Source organism: Salmo salar, chromosome ssa20, assembly GCF_905237065.1.
Source record: "Salmo salar chromosome ssa20, Ssal_v3.1, whole genome shotgun sequence".
Lineage (NCBI taxonomy): Eukaryota > Metazoa > Chordata > Actinopteri > Salmoniformes > Salmonidae > Salmo > Salmo salar.
The window spans coordinates 29,804,069-29,822,211 of NC_059461.1; the positions used below are offsets into that span (position 1 = coordinate 29,804,069).

The window sequence follows — 18,143 nt, forward strand, 5'->3', positions numbered from 1 at the left end:
TATTCACAATAAGACCTTGTCATGATTTACTGTCAATAAGGTGTGATGACTGCTGCTTTCACAGATGTCTTTATGTTCCAATAACATATCTATCACCTGATTCAATCAAACCCTGGATCCAGGTTTTCCAGGAGAAGTCAGCAATAAAAGGCTTCATGCTCAGACAGACAGATAGAAAATAAACTGTACATCTCTCTGATGTAGAGGAACAATGGTGTTTTCGACTGGAAGCCTGGGGGTCTGTTTAACTGAGGCTGGCTCTGGTCAATCTTATATTGACTTGAATTGTACATTTGATTACATCGTAGATAATATGATGCTTGTGATATAAGAGGGTGCCTTCAATAGCATGTGTAATTGTTAGAGGTCGACCGATTATGATTTTTCAACCCCGATACTGATTATTGGCGGACAAAAAAAAAAGCCGATACCGATTAATCGGCCGATTTTTATTTTATTTTATTTATTTGTAATAATGACAATTACAACAATACTGAATGAACACTTATTTTAACTTAATATAATACATCAATAAAATCAATTTAGCCTCAAATAAATAATGAAACATGTTCAATTTGGTTTAAATAATGCAAAAACAAAGTGTTGGAGAAGAAAGTAGCTAACGTTTAAGTTCCTTGCTCAGAACATGAGAACATATGAAAGCTGGTGGTTCTTTTTAACATGAGTCTTCAATATTCCCAGGTAAGAAGTTTTAGGTTATAGCAATTATAGGACTATTTCTCTCTATACGATTTGTATTTCATATACCTTTGACTATTGGATGTTCTTATAGGCACTTTAGTATTGCCAGTGTAACAGTATAGCTTCCGTCCCTCTCCTCGCTCCTACCTGGGCTCGAACCAGGAACACATCGACAACAGCCACCCTCGAAGCAGCGTTACCCATGCAGAGCAAGGGGAACAACTACTCCAAGTCTCAGAGCGAGTGATGTTTGAAACGCTATTAGCGCGCACCCCGCTAACTAGCTAGCCATTTCACATCGGTTACACCAGCCTAATCTCGGGCGTTGATATGCTTGAAATCATAAACAGCACAATGCTTGAAGCACAGCAAAGGGCTTCTGGCAAAACGCACGAAAGTGCTGTTTGAATGAATGCTTACAAGCCTGCTGGTGCCTACCATCGCTCAGTCAGACTGCTCTATCAAATCATAGACTTAATTATAACATAATAACACACAGAAACACGAGCCTTTGGTCATTAAAATGGTAGAATCCGGAAACTATCATTTCGAAAACAAAACGTTTATTCTTTCAGTGAAATACGGAACAGTTCCGTATTTTATCAAACAGGTGGCATCCATAAGTCTAAATATTGCTGTTACATTGTACAACCTTCAGTGTTATGTCATAATTATGTACAATTCTGGCAAATTAATTACGGTGTTTGTTAGGAATAAATGAACTTCACACAGTTCGCAACGAGCCAGGTGGCCCAAACTGCTGCATATACCCTGACTGCTTGCACGGAACGCAAGAGAAGTGACACAACTTCCCTAGTTATAAGAAATTCATGTTAGCAGGCAATATTAACTAAATATGCAGGTTTAAAAATATATACTTGTGCATTGATTTTAAAGAAAGGCATTGTTTATGGTTAGGTACATTGGTGCAGCGACAGTGCTTTCTTCGCAAATGCGCTTGTTAAATCATCACCCGTTTGTCGAAGTAGGCTGTGATTCAATGAGATATTAACAGGCACTGTATCGATTATATGCAACGCAGGACACGCTAGATAAACTAGTAATATCATCAACCATGTGTAGTTAGCTAGTGATTATGTTAAGATTGATTGTTTTTTATAAGATAAGTTTAATGCTAGCTAGCAACTTACCTTGGCTTCTTGCTGCCCTTGCGTAACAGGTAGTCAGCCTGCCACGCAGGCTCCTCGTGGAGTGCAATGTAAGGCAGGTGGTTAGAGCGTTGGACTAGTAACCGGAAGGTTGCAAAAACGAATCCCTGAGTTAACAAGGTAAAAATCTGTCATTCTGCCCCTGAACAAGGCAGTTAACCCACCGTTCCTAGGCCGTCATTGAAAATAAGAATGTGTTCTTAACTGACTTGCCTAGTAAAATAAAAAAATCGGCAAATCCAAAAATACCCATTACCGATTGTTATGAAAACTTGAAATCGTCCCTAATTAATCGGCCATTCCAATTAATCGGTGGACCTCTAGTAATTGTAACCCTACTAGTGCAGATATGACTGTTTATCTTCCTTTGTGTGGCTCTGTCTTTCATCTCTCTATAGTGTGTAGATGACAATAGATAGGGATGGGTGTGACACACACACACACCCCATATCACCTCACATTACGCCTGCCCTCTCTAGCCTCAGGGCAGGGCCTTCATCATACGAGAGAGCATTGATTGGGTTCTACACAGTATGTAGTCTGTCAGAGAGAGATTTGGGTAATACACAGTCACAGAATGAATAAATGAGTTATGTTTTTGAATTCATTTGGAAGTTAATTTGGTTTTGAGATTGAGTGTCTATGTGTACTATAGTGTGTATGTGGTGTGTAGTGTACACAGTGTATGTGCTGTGTAGTGTACACAGGGAGGGGGAAGGGGTAGCCTGGTTGACAGATTCGACTCCTTGTACTCTGTGTCATATGCCAAAGGCACATGACATGGAGTGGAATGTTCGCTGAACAGACTGGCAACCAGGCTAGGGGAGGGGTACCAGGAGAGAGAGTTTGTGATGGGAAATGAGAGAGGAAGGAAGTGTGTGTGTGTGTGTGTGTGTGTGTGTGTTGCCTGGAGATGTCCACATGATAGGTTTTTAGCTCAGGCTGTTTGTAGATCGATGACACTCTAATCTAAAGTCTATATGATGTGATTGATTACTTATCATTTGATTGATTACTTCATATTCCCAGAGACGACTCAGAGAGAGCAGCATCTACCGTGTTACTAGTGTGTTAGCTATGCTCAGTACACGCAAGCATGCACACACACACATGCAAATACACTCAAACACACACACTGAAATGAAAGAGCTAATTGGTTTTGCTGTTATTGAACACTGAACCATATCAGGTCCTGTTTTCTGGTTGTGTGTGCGTGTGTGGTTTTGGTTTTACTATCTTTTGTGGGGAGCAGATGTCCTCACAAGGATAGTAAAACAAGGGAAATTAGGGAAAGGATATTTTAGGCGTATGGGTTAGGTTTATGGTTAGTGTTAGGGTTTTAGGAATTAGGTTTGGTGTTAAGGTTAGGGTTGGGGGTTAGGGAAAATAGGATTTTGAATGGAAATCAATAGTTTGGTCCCCACAAGGATAGTAAAACAAACAGGTGGATATGTGTGTCATGAAGCTAACATGATTAGAGGTCATTGCAGAAGGAACCAAGGTCACATATTACACCCTGAGAGCCTGTGTTCCACACAAATACTATTATCATGTGTGTGTGTGTGTGTGTGTGTGTGTGTGTGTATCGGTGTGTCTGTACGTGTGTGTTTTTCAGGAGGATTGGGTACTTGTAGAACATGAGAGAGCAGGTCCTGTGGAGTGATTATTAAACGGTGTTGAGTGAGAGAGCGATACATAGAGGAACAAGCTCATAATGTAATCCTCTATTCTCCATGTTTTAAATATTAATGACAGCTACAGGCTATGTTTTAGTGTGTGTGTGTGTGTGTTGGGGCTATTGCTGAGACTCACTGACATGCAGTATTTGGTAGTAGCCTCATCTCAAACCCTGTTAATAAGCTTTTCTCTCTGTATGCCTGTTGGCCTCAACTGTCCTGATGTCTGTCTCAAAACATTAATCTCTCGCTCTCGCTCTCTCTCGCTCTCGCTCTCGCTCGCTCTCGCTCTCTGAAATGTCACGCTGTCTGTGTGTAGGTGAATATAGTGGAAGGTCTCTCTGGGTGCTGGCCCCACCCGGTCTACAGCCGAATTGACAGCATCAACCTGCAGTATGTTGTGAGTCCAGCTAACTTAACTGTTAGTCCTGTTAACTTGAACATGTTCATTAAAACCTGTTATCTTTATTTCTATTTGTCTGCGTGTCCAGCAGAGGAGTGTGGTCTCAGCCAGCTGTTTAGACACCTGCCGGGACACAAACACACACTCACACACATCCTAGGCCCTAGCAACCACCCTGGATACCACCCCAGCAACATCCCCTGCCCTGACACTGCACCCCGTGTGATGTGCGAGCGCCTCCTGTCTCTGTCCTCTATACGTACTTCGCAGGGTGTATTCATTAGGAACAAATGGAAACAAAGGGAGCGAAAGGGGGAGGGACCTACCTACATTTCTTCAATAGAAACTCTCGTTTTTGTTTCTTAATGTTTTCCTTTGGACTAAGCCCATGAGTTTAGTTTCTGTTGAATGAATATCCCTGATCCTCTTTCATCTGCTTTAATGACCTGTCTTCTCTCCAAGTAGACCTCTTCCCCCTGCTACTACTAGGGATCAAAAGGAGGGTATATTACTGGAAACTTTCAAAGTTTACTAGTAAACTACCAGAATTTTGGTATCTTTCAAGGATTTTATGTAATCTATCACAAGACATCTAGTGGCTCTTTTGGGTACTTCAGATTTTTACAGGTGTCTGTAATTATCTCTGCCCCCCTGTTTGGCCTTATCACATGTAAAATATATGAAACAATTAAAGATGATTTTCAACAACAAAAACATTTATGACAAAGCTGTAAAACATTATCCTAAATACACTGAACAAAAATATAAGCGCAACATAAACGTAAAGTGTTGGTCCCATGTTTCATGTGCTGAAATAAAAGATCCCAGAAATGTTCTATATGCACAAAAAGCATATTGCTCTCCAATTTCTGGCACACATTTGTTTACATCTCTGTTAGTGATCATTTCTCCTTTGCCAAGATAATCCATCTACCTGACAGGTGTGGCATATCAAGAAGCTGATTAAACAGCATGATCATTATATAGGTGCACCTTGTGCTGGGGACAATAAAAGGCCACTAAAATGTGCAGTTTTGTCATACAACACAGATGTCTACAGTTTTGAGGGAGCGCGCAGGAATCTGCAGGAATGCTGACTGCAGGAATCTTCACCAGAGCTGTTGCGAGATAATTTAATTACATTTCTCTACCGTAAGCCGCCTCCAACGTCGTTTTAGAGAATTTTTCAGTACGTCCAACTGGCCTAACACCTGCAGACCACGTGTAGTCATGCCAGCCCAGGACCTCCACATCTGGCTTCTTCACCTGCGGGATCATCTGAGATCAGCCACCCGGACAGCTGATGAAACTGTGGGTTTGCACAATCAAAGAATTTCTCCACAAACTGTCAGAAACCATCTCAGGGAAGCTCATCTGCGTGCTCGTTGTCCTCACCAGGGTCTTGACCTGACTGCAGTTCGGCATCGTCACCGACTTCAGTGGGCAAATGCTCACCTTCGATGCCCACTGGCACGCTGGAGAAGTGGGCACTTCACGGAGGAATACCGGTTTCAAGATGGCAGACAAGCGTGTGTGGCGTCATGTGGGCGAGTGGTTTGCTGATGTCAACGTTGTGATGAACAGAGTGCCCCATGGTGGCGGTGAGGTTATGGTATGGGCAGGCATAAGCTACAGACAACAAACACGATCACATTTTATCAATCGCAATTTGAATACAAAGAGATACTGTGACAAGATCCTGAGGCCCATTGTTGTGCCATTCATCCACTACCATCACCTCATGTTTCAGCATGGTAATGCACTGCTCCATGTCTCAAGAATCTGTTCACAATTCCTGGAAGCTGAAAATGTCCCAGTTCGTCCATGGCCTGCATACTCACCAGACATGTCATCCATGGAGCATGTTTTGGATGCTCTGTATCGACGTGTGCAACAGCGTGTTCCAGTTCCCGCCAATATCCAGCATCTTCACACAGCCATTGAAGAGGAGTGGGACAACATTCCACAGGCCACAATCAACAGCCTGATCAACTATGTGAAGGAGACGTGTCGCGCTGCATGAGGCAAATGGTGGTCACACCACGCTCCTAACTTTTTTGAAATGTATCTGTGACCAACAGATTCACATCTGTATTCCCAGTCATGTGAAATCCATAGATTAGGGCCTAATTCATTCATTTATGTTCACTGATTTCCTTATAGGAACTGTAACTTAGCAAAATCTTAGAAACTGTTTGCGTTTATATATTTTTTCAGTGTATAAACCATCAACTTAGTGAATACCATTGGTGTTTAATATGAGGGTTTCAGCATGAAATATCCTTTATATATATTTTTACACACTTATTTATTTTACTATGTCGGTATGTATTTGTTGTCAATGTTTTGGTGTCAAACTGGTGGCAGTTGGAAGAGTTTCAGAGTCTATTGAATATGTTGCCATTTGTTGATCCGTTGCAAAACATTGTGCTATGGAGTAAAGCGTTTTGCTACGGTGTGCGACTAATGAATACATCCCTGGTTTTACAACAACCCTGTGCAGTGAGTGTTTAGTTCATTCTAGTTACCAGTGTTTGATTCCTCACTATCACATGATAGATACGAGTGTCTTCGGTGTCCTGCTGCACAGACCTACTGCCACTCAGCCTTATAGGACCATACACACCCCAGGTACACACACACACACACACACACACACACACACTGGTCTCTCTCTCTGGTCTGACTCTCAGTTTTCCCATCTCTTCTTCCTCCACTCTTTCCTTTCTCCCAAGGAAGTAGGAGGATGTCCTTCGTGTTGTACCCAGATCTGTCACTGGCTGTGTGCGTGCGTGTGTGTTTGGGTGTGTGTGTGTTCTTGTCATGCTTTACTATGTTGTGAGTGATGTTGTGCCATGTGGAGCAGGTGTCCACCCATCTGTGCCCGAACCATAGAGACTGCTGCTTATGAGCTGAGCCACGGTTTCACAGTCACACTGACTCACACATTAGACATTTGCTGTTGATGATGAACACTGAGAAACACACGGGACTGTGTGACTGTGAGATGAACATCTATGAAGGGAATGCTGTAACTATTCCACCCAGTGCAGTGTGTCTGTGTGTCTGTTCCCTCTGTCCGTCCATAGCCATGGGCCAGGGATTACAGACAGGAAGGCTTAGCGATAGGCAGATAACCTCTCCTCTCTCAACAGCAACTGGGCCCACCTTCTCTCTCTCTCTGATCCCCTTCCTCTGCAACTCTCTCAGGGTGTGAAACTGAAGCCCAGATGAAGAGATCATTATGAATCTAGTTTCTGTAGAATAAATATGTCTAATCCTCTCTCTGCTGCTTAATGACCTGGTGTCTCTTCGAGTAGGCCTTTTTACTCTGTTACTACACACTGTCAAACAAACACACACATTTGTGTATATCTGTGTTTCAGGTGCAGCGTGAGTTTGAGGTGAAGGATATTCTGCCCCTGCTCCCGTTTATGTCCCGCGGAGCCCAACAGAGAGCTACACGGGCTGCACAAGCCCTCCCACACACACACACACACATACATACATACATACACACACACACACACACACACACACACACAACCATGCGTTGTGTATGGCACGGCTCCAGGTAGGCTAACACACACACAGACTGAGGTACACTTTTGTCTCTGTGTGTGTCAGTTAAAGGCTGTGGAGGCAGAGCTTCAGTTCCAAAGGGGGCTGTCCTCCCTGCAGGCGAACCAATCACAGCAGCTCCTTCAGGGTCTAAGACACACCTATAGCCTGTTCCGGAACGAGATCCAACAGAGTGTGGGATCCACTTCAAGGTAACATCAGAGTGTGTGTGTGTTGTGTATTCTCTCAGAGCTACTCTCCTGATATGATGTGTTGCTGAGTTTGTGTGTGTGTGTGTTCAGATATCTTCTCTGGTTATCTCTGCGTTTGAGAGGAACCAATCACTGAGAGAGGCTCTGCAGGCTCTCACACCGTCACAGGAAGAAGGTAACACCATAGAAATGAGAAATTAGAATGGCCACTTTAATAAATGGAACTCTAGTCACTTTAATAATGTTTACATATGTTGCATTACTCATCTCATATGTATATACTGTATTGTATTCTACTGTATCTTAGTCTATGCTGCTTTGACATTGCTAGTCCATATTTATATATTCTTAATTCCATATCTTTACTTAGATTTGTGTGTATTGGGCATATCTTGTGAAATTGTTAGATATTACTTGTTAGATATTTAAAAAATATCCTCTGTGTACAACGTAAAACACCAAATAATGTGTGCAGAGCAGAATTAGGCTGATACCCGCTAATTATCAAAATCCAGAAAAGAGCCGTTAAATTCTACAACCACCTGTAAGGTAGCGATTCACAAACCTTCCATAACAAAGCCATCACCTACAGAGAGATGAACCTGGAGAAGAGTCCCCTAAGAAAGCTGGTCCTAGGACTGTTCACAAACAGACCCCACATAGCCCCAGGACAGCAACACAATTAGACCCAACCAAATCATGAGAAAACAAAAAGATAATTACTTGACACATTGGAAAGAATTAACAAATAAACAGAGCAAACTAGAATGCTATTTGGCCCTAAACAGAGAGCACACAGTGGCAGAATACCTGACCACCGGGTCTGACCAAAAATTAAGAAAAGCTTTGACTATGTACAGACTCAGTGAGCATAGCCTTGCTATTGATAAAGGCCGCTGTAGGCAGACCTGGCTCTCGAGAGAAGACAGGCTATGTGCACACTGCCCACAAAATGAGGTGGAAACTAGTTGCACTTCCTAACCTCCTGCCAAATGTATGACCATATTAGAGACACATATTTCCCTCAGATTACACAGACCTACAAAGAATTCGAAAGTAAACCCGATATTGATCAACTCCCATATCTACTGGGTGAAATAGCACAGTGTGCCGTCATAGCAGCAAGATTTGTGACCTGTTGCCACAAGAAAATGGCAACCACTGAAGAACAAACACCATTGTAAATACAACCCATATTTATGTTTATTTATTTTCCCTTTTGTACTTTAACCATTTGCACATCGTTACAACACTGTATATATACATAATATGACATTTGTAATGTCTTTACTTTTTTGGAATTTCTGTGAGTTGAGTTTAATGTTTACTGTTCATTTTTATTGTTTATTTCACTTTTGTATATTATCTACCTCACTTGCTTTGGCAATGTTAACATATGTTTCCCATGCCAATAAAGCCCCTTGAATTGAATTTAATATGACTGTACAGTCGGAGCTAGGAACAAGCATTTCGCTACACCCGCAATAACATCTGCTAAACACGTGTATGTGACCAATAACATCTGCTAAACACGTGTATGTGACCAATAACATCTGCTAAACACGTGTATGTGACCAATAACATCTGCTAAACATGTGTATGTTACCAATAACATCTGCTAACCATGTGTATGTGACCAATAACATCTGCTAAACACGTGTATGTGACCAATAACATCTGCTAAACACGTGTGTATGTGACCAATAACATCTGCTAAACACGTGTATGTGACCAATAACATCTGCTAAACACGTGTATGTGACCAATAACATCTGCTAAACACGTGTATGTGACCAATAACATCTGCTAACCATGTGTATGTGACCAATAACATCTGCTAACCGTGTGTATGTGACCAATAACATCTGCTAACCGTGTGTATGTGACCAATAACATCTGCTAACCGTGTGTATGTGACCAATAACATCTGCTAACCGTGTGTATGTGACCAATAACATCTGCTAACCGTGTGTATGTGACCAATAACATCTGCTAACCGTGTGTATGTGACCAATAACATCTGCTAACCGTGTGTATGTGACCAATAACATCTGCTAAACACGTGTATGTGACCAATAACATCTGCTAAACACGTGTATGTGACCAATAACATCTGCTAAACACGTGTATGTGACCAATAACATCTGCTAAACACGTGTATGTGACCAATAACATCTGCTAAACACGTGTATGTGACCAATAACATCTGCTAAACACGTGTATGTGACCAATAACATCTGCTAAACACGTGTATGTGACCAATAACATCTGCTAAACACGTGTATGTGACCAATAACATCTGCTAAACACGTGTATGTGACCAATAACATCTGCGAACCGTGTGTATGTGACCAATAACATCTGCGAACCGTGTGTATGTGACCAATAACATCTGCGAACCGTGTGTATGTGACCAATAACATCTGCGAACCGTGTGTATGTGACCAATAACATCTGCGAACCGTGTGTATGTGACCAATAACATCTGCGAACCGTGTGTATGTGACCAATAACATCTGCGAACCGTGTGTATGTGACCAATAACATCTGCGAACCGTGTGTATGTGACCAATAACATCTGCGAACCGTGTGTATGTGACCAATAACATCTGCGAACCGTGTGTATGTGACCAATAACATCTGCGAACCGTGTGTATGTGACCAATAACATCTGCTAACCGTGTGTATGTGACCAATAACATCTGCTAACCGTGTGTATGTGACCAATAACATCTGCTAACCGTGTGTATGTGACCAATAACATCTGCTAACCGTGTGTATGTGACCAATAACATCTGCTAACCGTGTGTATGTGACCAATAACATCTGCTAACCGTGTGTATGTGACCAATAACATCTGCTAACCGTGTGTATGTGACCAATAACATCTGCTAACCGTGTGTATGTGACCAATAACATCTGCTAACCGTGTGTATGTGACCAATAACATCTGCTAACCGTGTGTATGTGACCAATAACATCTGCTAAACACGTGTATGTCACCAATAACATCTGCTAAACACGTGTATGTCACCAATAACATCTGCTAAACACGTGTATGTCACCAATAACATCTGCTAAACACGTGTATGTGACCAATAACATCTGCTAACCACGTGTATGTGACCAATAACATCTGCTAACCACGTGTATGTGACCAATAACATCTGCTAACCACGTGTATGTGACCAATAACATCTGCTAACCATGTGTATGTGACCAATAACATCTGCTAACCACGTGTATGTGACCAATAACATCTGCTAACCACGTGTATGTGACCAATAACATCTGCTAAACACGTGTATGTGACCAATAACATCTGCTAAACACGTGTATGTGACCAATAACATCTGCTAAACACGTGTATGTGACCAATAACATCTGCTAACCACGTGTATGTGACCAATAACATCTGCTAAACACGTGTATGTGACCAATAACATCTGCTAAACACGTGTATGTGACCAATAACATCTGCTAAACACGTGTATGTGACCAATAACATCTGCTAACCATGTGTATGTGACCAATAACATCTGCTAACCATGTGTATGTGACCAATAACATCTGCTAACCATGTGTATGTGACCAATAACATCTGCTAACCACGTGTATGTGACCAATAACATCTGCTAAACACGTGTATGTGACCAATAACATCTGCTAAACACGTGTATGTGACCAATAACATCTGCTAAACACGTGTATGTGACCAATAACATCTGCTAAACACGTGTATGTGACCAATAACATCTGCTAAACACGTGTATGTGACCAATAACATCTGCTAAACACGTGTATGTGACCAATAACATCTGCTAAACACGTGTATGTGACCAATAACATCTGCTAAACACGTGTATGTGACCAATAACATCTGCTAACCACGTGTATGTGACCAATAACATCTGCTAACCACGTGTATGTGACCAATAACATCTGCTAACCACGTGTATGTGACCAATAACATCTGCTAACCACGTGTATGTGACCAATAACATCTGCTAAACACGTGTATGTGACCAATAACATCTGCTAAACACGTGTATGTGACCAATAACATCTGCTAACCATGTGTATGTGACCAATAACATCTGCTAACCATGTGTATGTGACCAATAACATCTGCTAACCATGTGTATGTGACCAATAACATCTGCTAAACACGTGTATGTGACCAATAACATCTGCTAAACACGTGTATGTGACCAATAACATCTGCTAAACACGTGTATGTGACCAATAACATCTGCTAAACACGTGTATGTGACCAATAACATCTGCTAAACACGTGTATGTGACCAATAACATCTGCTAAACACGTGTATGTGACCAATAACATCTGCTAAACACGTGTATGTGACCAATAACATCTGCTAAACACGTGTATGTGACCAATAACATCTGCTAAACACGTGTATGTGACCAATAACATCTGCTAAACACGTGTATGTGACCAATAACATCTGCGAACCGTGTGTATGTGACCAATAACATCTGCGAACCGTGTGTATGTGACCAATAACATCTGCGAACCGTGTGTATGTGACCAATAACATCTGCGAACCGTGTGTATGTGACCAATAACATCTGCGAACCGTGTGTATGTGACCAATAACATCTGCGAACCGTGTGTATGTGACCAATAACATCTGCGAACCGTGTGTATGTGACCAATAACATCTGCGAACCGTGTGTATGTGACCAATAACATCTGCGAACCGTGTGTATGTGACCAATAACATCTGCGAACCGTGTGTATGTGACCAATAACATCTGCTAACCGTGTGTATGTGACCAATAACATCTGCTAACCGTGTGTATGTGACCAATAACATCTGCTAACCGTGTGTATGTGACCAATAACATCTGCTAACCGTGTGTATGTGACCAATAACATCTGCTAACCGTGTGTATGTGACCAATAACATCTGCTAACCGTGTGTATGTGACCAATAACATCTGCTAACCGTGTGTATGTGACCAATAACATCTGCTAACCGTGTGTATGTGACCAATAACATCTGCTAACCGTGTGTATGTGACCAATAACATCTGCTAACCGTGTGTATGTGACCAATAACATCTGCTAAACACGTGTATGTCACCAATAACATCTGCTAAACACGTGTATGTCACCAATAACATCTGCTAAACACGTGTATGTCACCAATAACATCTGCTAAACACGTGTATGTGACCAATAACATCTGCTAACCACGTGTATGTGACCAATAACATCTGCTAACCACGTGTATGTGACCAATAACATCTGCTAACCACGTGTATGTGACCAATAACATCTGCTAACCATGTGTATGTGACCAATAACATCTGCTAACCACGTGTATGTGACCAATAACATCTGCTAACCACGTGTATGTGACCAATAACATCTGCTAAACACGTGTATGTGACCAATAACATCTGCTAAACACGTGTATGTGACCAATAACATCTGCTAAACACGTGTATGTGACCAATAACATCTGCTAACCACGTGTATGTGACCAATAACATCTGCTAAACACGTGTATGTGACCAATAACATCTGCTAAACACGTGTATGTGACCAATAACATCTGCTAAACACGTGTATGTGACCAATAACATCTGCTAACCATGTGTATGTGACCAATAACATCTGCTAACCATGTGTATGTGACCAATAACATCTGCTAACCATGTGTATGTGACCAATAACATCTGCTAACCACGTGTATGTGACCAATAACATCTGCTAAACACGTGTATGTGACCAATAACATCTGCTAAACACGTGTATGTGACCAATAACATCTGCTAAACACGTGTATGTGACCAATAACATCTGCTAAACACGTGTATGTGACCAATAACATCTGCTAAACACGTGTATGTGACCAATAACATCTGCTAAACACGTGTATGTGACCAATAACATCTGCTAAACACGTGTATGTGACCAATAACATCTGCTAACCACGTGTATGTGACCAATAACATCTGCTAACCACGTGTATGTGACCAATAACATCTGCTAACCACGTGTATGTGACCAATAACATCTGCTAACCACGTGTATGTGACCAATAACATCTGCTAAACACGTGTATGTGACCAATAACATCTGCTAAACACGTGTATGTGACCAATAACATCTGCTAACCATGTGTATGTGACCAATAACATCTGCTAACCATGTGTATGTGACCAATAACATCTGCTAACCATGTGTATGTGACCAATAACATCTGCTAAACACGTGTATGTGACCAATAACATCTGCTAAATATGTGTATGTGACCAATAACATTTGATTTGATTTGAATAGAAAGGGTGTATCCAGTAAAGTCAATGCTGGCATAATAGGTGGACCCATGCCAGGAAGTAAAAGCAGGAAGTGTCCCCTTCAATCTGTGCTCTAATTTACAAAAAATACATTCCATTGCATGAGCCTCATCAGTTAGCATCATTTGAATGAACATTCTACATTACCATGGCAATCCAGCATCAGGTTAACCTGGGAAGTTATTGCATCACATTACCCGGCAGCCACTGCGAGTGTACCCATGAGTTTACCAGTCAATTGCTAGGGTTATAGTTTCCAAACCCGTTCTATTCATCATATTTGTATAGGTAACACCCCATTATGTGATTCTGTATCTCTCTAACCCTCTTCTAGTCCCATGCTACAGTCTTTATGCATACATAGAACCCCTCTCTCACAACAAACTCTCCTGACCCAGAGGGAAGGTCTGGTGGGTCCCATCCAGACACACACACACACACACACACACACACACACACACTAACACATTCCCTTTCCCCTCCTCCTCCTCCACTAAATCCCTGAAATGTTTCTGATTTATCTGTGTTCCATTCCAGCCCTGTGTTCTGAGGCCTCGGCTAAGGTCTGTGAGTTATCTGTTCTGAGGCCTCGGCTAAGGTCTGTGAGTTATCTGTTCTGAGGCCTCGGCTAAGGTCTGTGAGTTATCTGTTCTGAGGCCTCGGCTAAGGTCTGTGAGTTATCTGTTCTGAGGCCTCGGCTAAGGTCTGTGAGTTATCTGTTCTGAGGCCTCGGCTAAGGTCTGTGAGTTATCTGTTCTGAGGCCTCGGCTAAGGTCTGTGAGTTATCTGTTCTGAGGCCTCGGCTAAGGTCTGTGAGTTATCTGTTCTGAGGCCTCGGCTAAGGTCTGTGAGTTATCTGTTCTGAGGCCTCGGCTAAGGTCTGTGAGTTATCTGTTCTGAGGCCTCGGCTAAGGTCTGTGAGTTATCTGTTCTGAGGCCTCGGCTAAGGTCTGTGAGTTATCTGTTCTGAGGCCTCGGCTAAGGTCTGTGAGTTATCTGTTCTGAGGCCTCGGCTAAGGTCTGTGAGTTATCTGTTCTGAGGCCTCGGCTAAGGTCTGTGAGTTATCTGTTCTGAGGCCTCGGCTAAGGTCTGTGAGTTATCTGTTCTGAGGCCTCGGCTAAGGTCTGTGAGTTATCTGTTCTGAGGCCTCGGCTAAGGTCTGTGAGTTATCTGTTCTGAGGCCTCGGCTAAGGTCTGTGAGTTATCTGTTCTGAGGCCTCGGCTAAGGTCTGTGAGTTATCTGTTCTGAGGCCTCGGCTAAGATCTGTGAGTTATCTGTTCTGAGGCCTCGGCTAAGATCTGTGAGTTATCTGTTCTGAGGCCTTGTGTTGTGTGTGTGTGTGTGTGTGTGTGTGTGTGTGTGTGTGTGTGTGTGTGTGTGTGTGTGTGTGTGTGTGTGTTGTGTTTTAAGGACTGGCTAAGGGCTATATGAGCCGTGTCTCCGGTGGCAATGTGAAGTGTTTAGTTAGGCTCATCTGTTGCTTCACTATAAATCCTTGGCAGCTCTCACACTTTACTGCCAACCATAGTACAAACCTTTTGTGTGTGTGTTTGTTTCGGTGTTTGTGTGTAGGTGAGGAGGCGTTGGCTCAGTGTGGGAGGAACTTCCTGCTTGCTGCTGATATGCTAAGGAAGGAGTGGGAAGATCAGAGGGACAGAGCTGCAGCGGAGCTGTGTTAGCATCAGACCAGCCTGGATACACTCAGGAGGGAGAGACGTCACACACACACACCTGACACACACATACTAGCCCTTGCCCAGTATGTAAGAAGTGATGCAGTCTCAAAATCCCCTCTGTCAACCCTATCCAATCACAGCCTTCCTCATAGAGCCCTGTTCAATCAGAACACTCCTCACAGGGCTCTGTCCAATGAGAGCGCAGGTCTTTCTGATGTGACATCCAGCATCTCTGAGCTCTGTCACCCAGAGGCAAGCCAATCAGAGGGCAGAGAGGAGCAGTAAGGGCCTGTCCAGACCTCCCTGGCAGAGCTGACTAATGCATCATCACTGGCTGGCTGGATTCCAATTTTCCAATTCTCTTCTTCCTGAAGTGTGTACTCGTTCACTACCCCTTATAGAGGTAAAACATTGAATACTTTAGAGAAGAGAGAGAGGTGTTGTAAGGAGACGTACTTAGAGAAGAGAGAGGTGTTGTAAGGAGAGGTACTTAGAGAAGAGAGAGATGTTGTAAGGAGAGGTACTTAGAGAAGAGAGAGGTGTTGTAAGGAGAGGTACTTAGAGAAGAGAGAGGTGTTGTAAGGAGAGGTACTTAGAGAAGAGAGAGGTGTTGTAAGGAGAGGTACTTAGAGAAGAGAGAGGTGTTGTAAGGAGAGGTACGTAGAGAAGAGAGTCCATGTGTAGATACGTCACCTCACACTGCTCCAGACACGTGTGATAAAGTATGTGTGTATATGTGTGTCTGAAGTAACCGGCACCTGTCTGTGGGTTTCATGGGGTTAACCTGACACACACTCTCTCTGAGCTCCAGCTGCCAGTGTCTCAGTGCCTGTGTGTTAACATGCTGTAGTGGTGAAGTGGTCCTGTACTGTCGCTCTCAATAGAAATGAACTGTAGGCGTTGGCTTTGATGTTGTTATAAATGAATCAAATAAAATAGTGTTTGTGTATGAAGTGTGGAGTGTGTGTGTGGGTGTAGACTATGAGTGTAGTGTTAATAACGTAGCTGGCTTTGTCACACGGTTAGGTAAATGACAGAATATAGGAACAGGAACATAGAAGAAGCATCTTGCTTTCTTTCTGCCCATATGTTTTCTGCTGTTCTTTCCATTGTGAGGTGTAGTACCTGCGACCCTGACATTTTCATTTCATTTTCCAAGTCTGCCTCCCCGCTCCCCTCTCCTCCCCTCCTCTATCACACCTCTCCCTTTCATCTCTACTCCTATCTTCCTCTCCCCACATCCTGTCCTCTTCTCCTCTGTCCCCCCCTCTCCTCCGTCTATCTCTCACTCTACATCCCGCTCTCCGGCTTTCTGGTGCAGCTCCTGTCTTCCTCCTGAAAGTGAATGAAAACAAAAGAAAGAAACCAAGATGGCGTGAGAGATAGAGAGAGATAAAACAAGTGAAGTTGCTCTCGGAATGCACCTCATTCTTTCTCTCTTGCTCTTCTCTCGTCACGTTTAAAAGAGCCTTTATCCTCTTCTCTCTCTCGTCATGTTTAAAAGAGCCTTTATCCTCTTCTCTCTCTCGTCATGTTTAAAAGAGCCTTTATCCTCTTCTCTCTCGTCATGTTTAAAAGAGCCTTTATCCTCTTCTCTCTCTCGTCACGTTTAAAAGAGCCTTTATCCTCTTCTCTCTCTCGTCACGTTTAAAAGAGCCTTTATCCTCTTCTCTCTCTCGTCACGTTTAAAAGAGCCTTTATCCTCTTCTCTCTCTCGTCATGTTTAAAAGAGCCTTTATCCTCTTCTCTCTCTCGTCACGTTTAAAAGAGCCTTTATCCTCTTCTCTCTCTCGTCATGTTTAAAAGAGCCTTTATCCTCTTCTCTCTCTCGTCACGTTTAAAAGAGCCTTTATCCTCTTCTCTCTCTCGTCACGTTTAAAAGAGCCTTTATCCTCTTCTCTCTCGTCATGTTTAAAAGAGCCTTTATCCTCTTCTCTCTCTCATCACGTTTAAAAGAGCCTTTATCCTCTTCTCTCTCTCGTCACGTTTAAAGAGCCTTTATCCTCTTCTCTCTCTCGTCACGTTTAAAAGAGCCTTTATCCTCTTCTCTCTCTCGTCACGTTTAAAAGAGCCTTTATCCTCTTCTCTCTCTCGTCACGTTTAAAAGAGCCTTTATCCTCTTCTCTCTCTCGTCACGTTTAAAAGAGCCTTTATCCTCTTCTCTCTCTCGTCACGTTTAAGAGCCTTTATCCTCTTCTCTCTCTCGTCATGTTTAAAAGAGCCTTTATCCTCTTCTCTCTCTCGTCATGTTTAAAAGAGCCTTTATCCTCTTCTCTCTCTCGTCATGTTTAGAGCCTTTATCCTCTTCTCTCTCTCGTCACGTTTAAAAGAGCCTTTATCCTCTTCTCTCTCTCGTCACGTTTAAAAGAGCCTTTATCCTCTTCTCTCTCTCGTCATGTTTAAAAGAGC

General features: G+C 42.6%; 1 long non-coding RNA gene across 1 annotated transcript; it reads left to right on the top strand.

Annotated features, from left to right (window-relative positions):
• Positions 1–6,055: 6,055 nt before the first annotated feature.
• LOC106580286 (uncharacterized) lies at positions 6,056–17,286 on the top strand. Its single transcript, XR_001322859.2, has 3 exons — positions 6,056–7,723; positions 7,814–7,898; positions 15,631–17,286. It is a non-coding gene; the product is annotated as an uncharacterized lncRNA (long non-coding RNA).
• Positions 17,287–18,143: the final 857 nt, after the last annotated feature.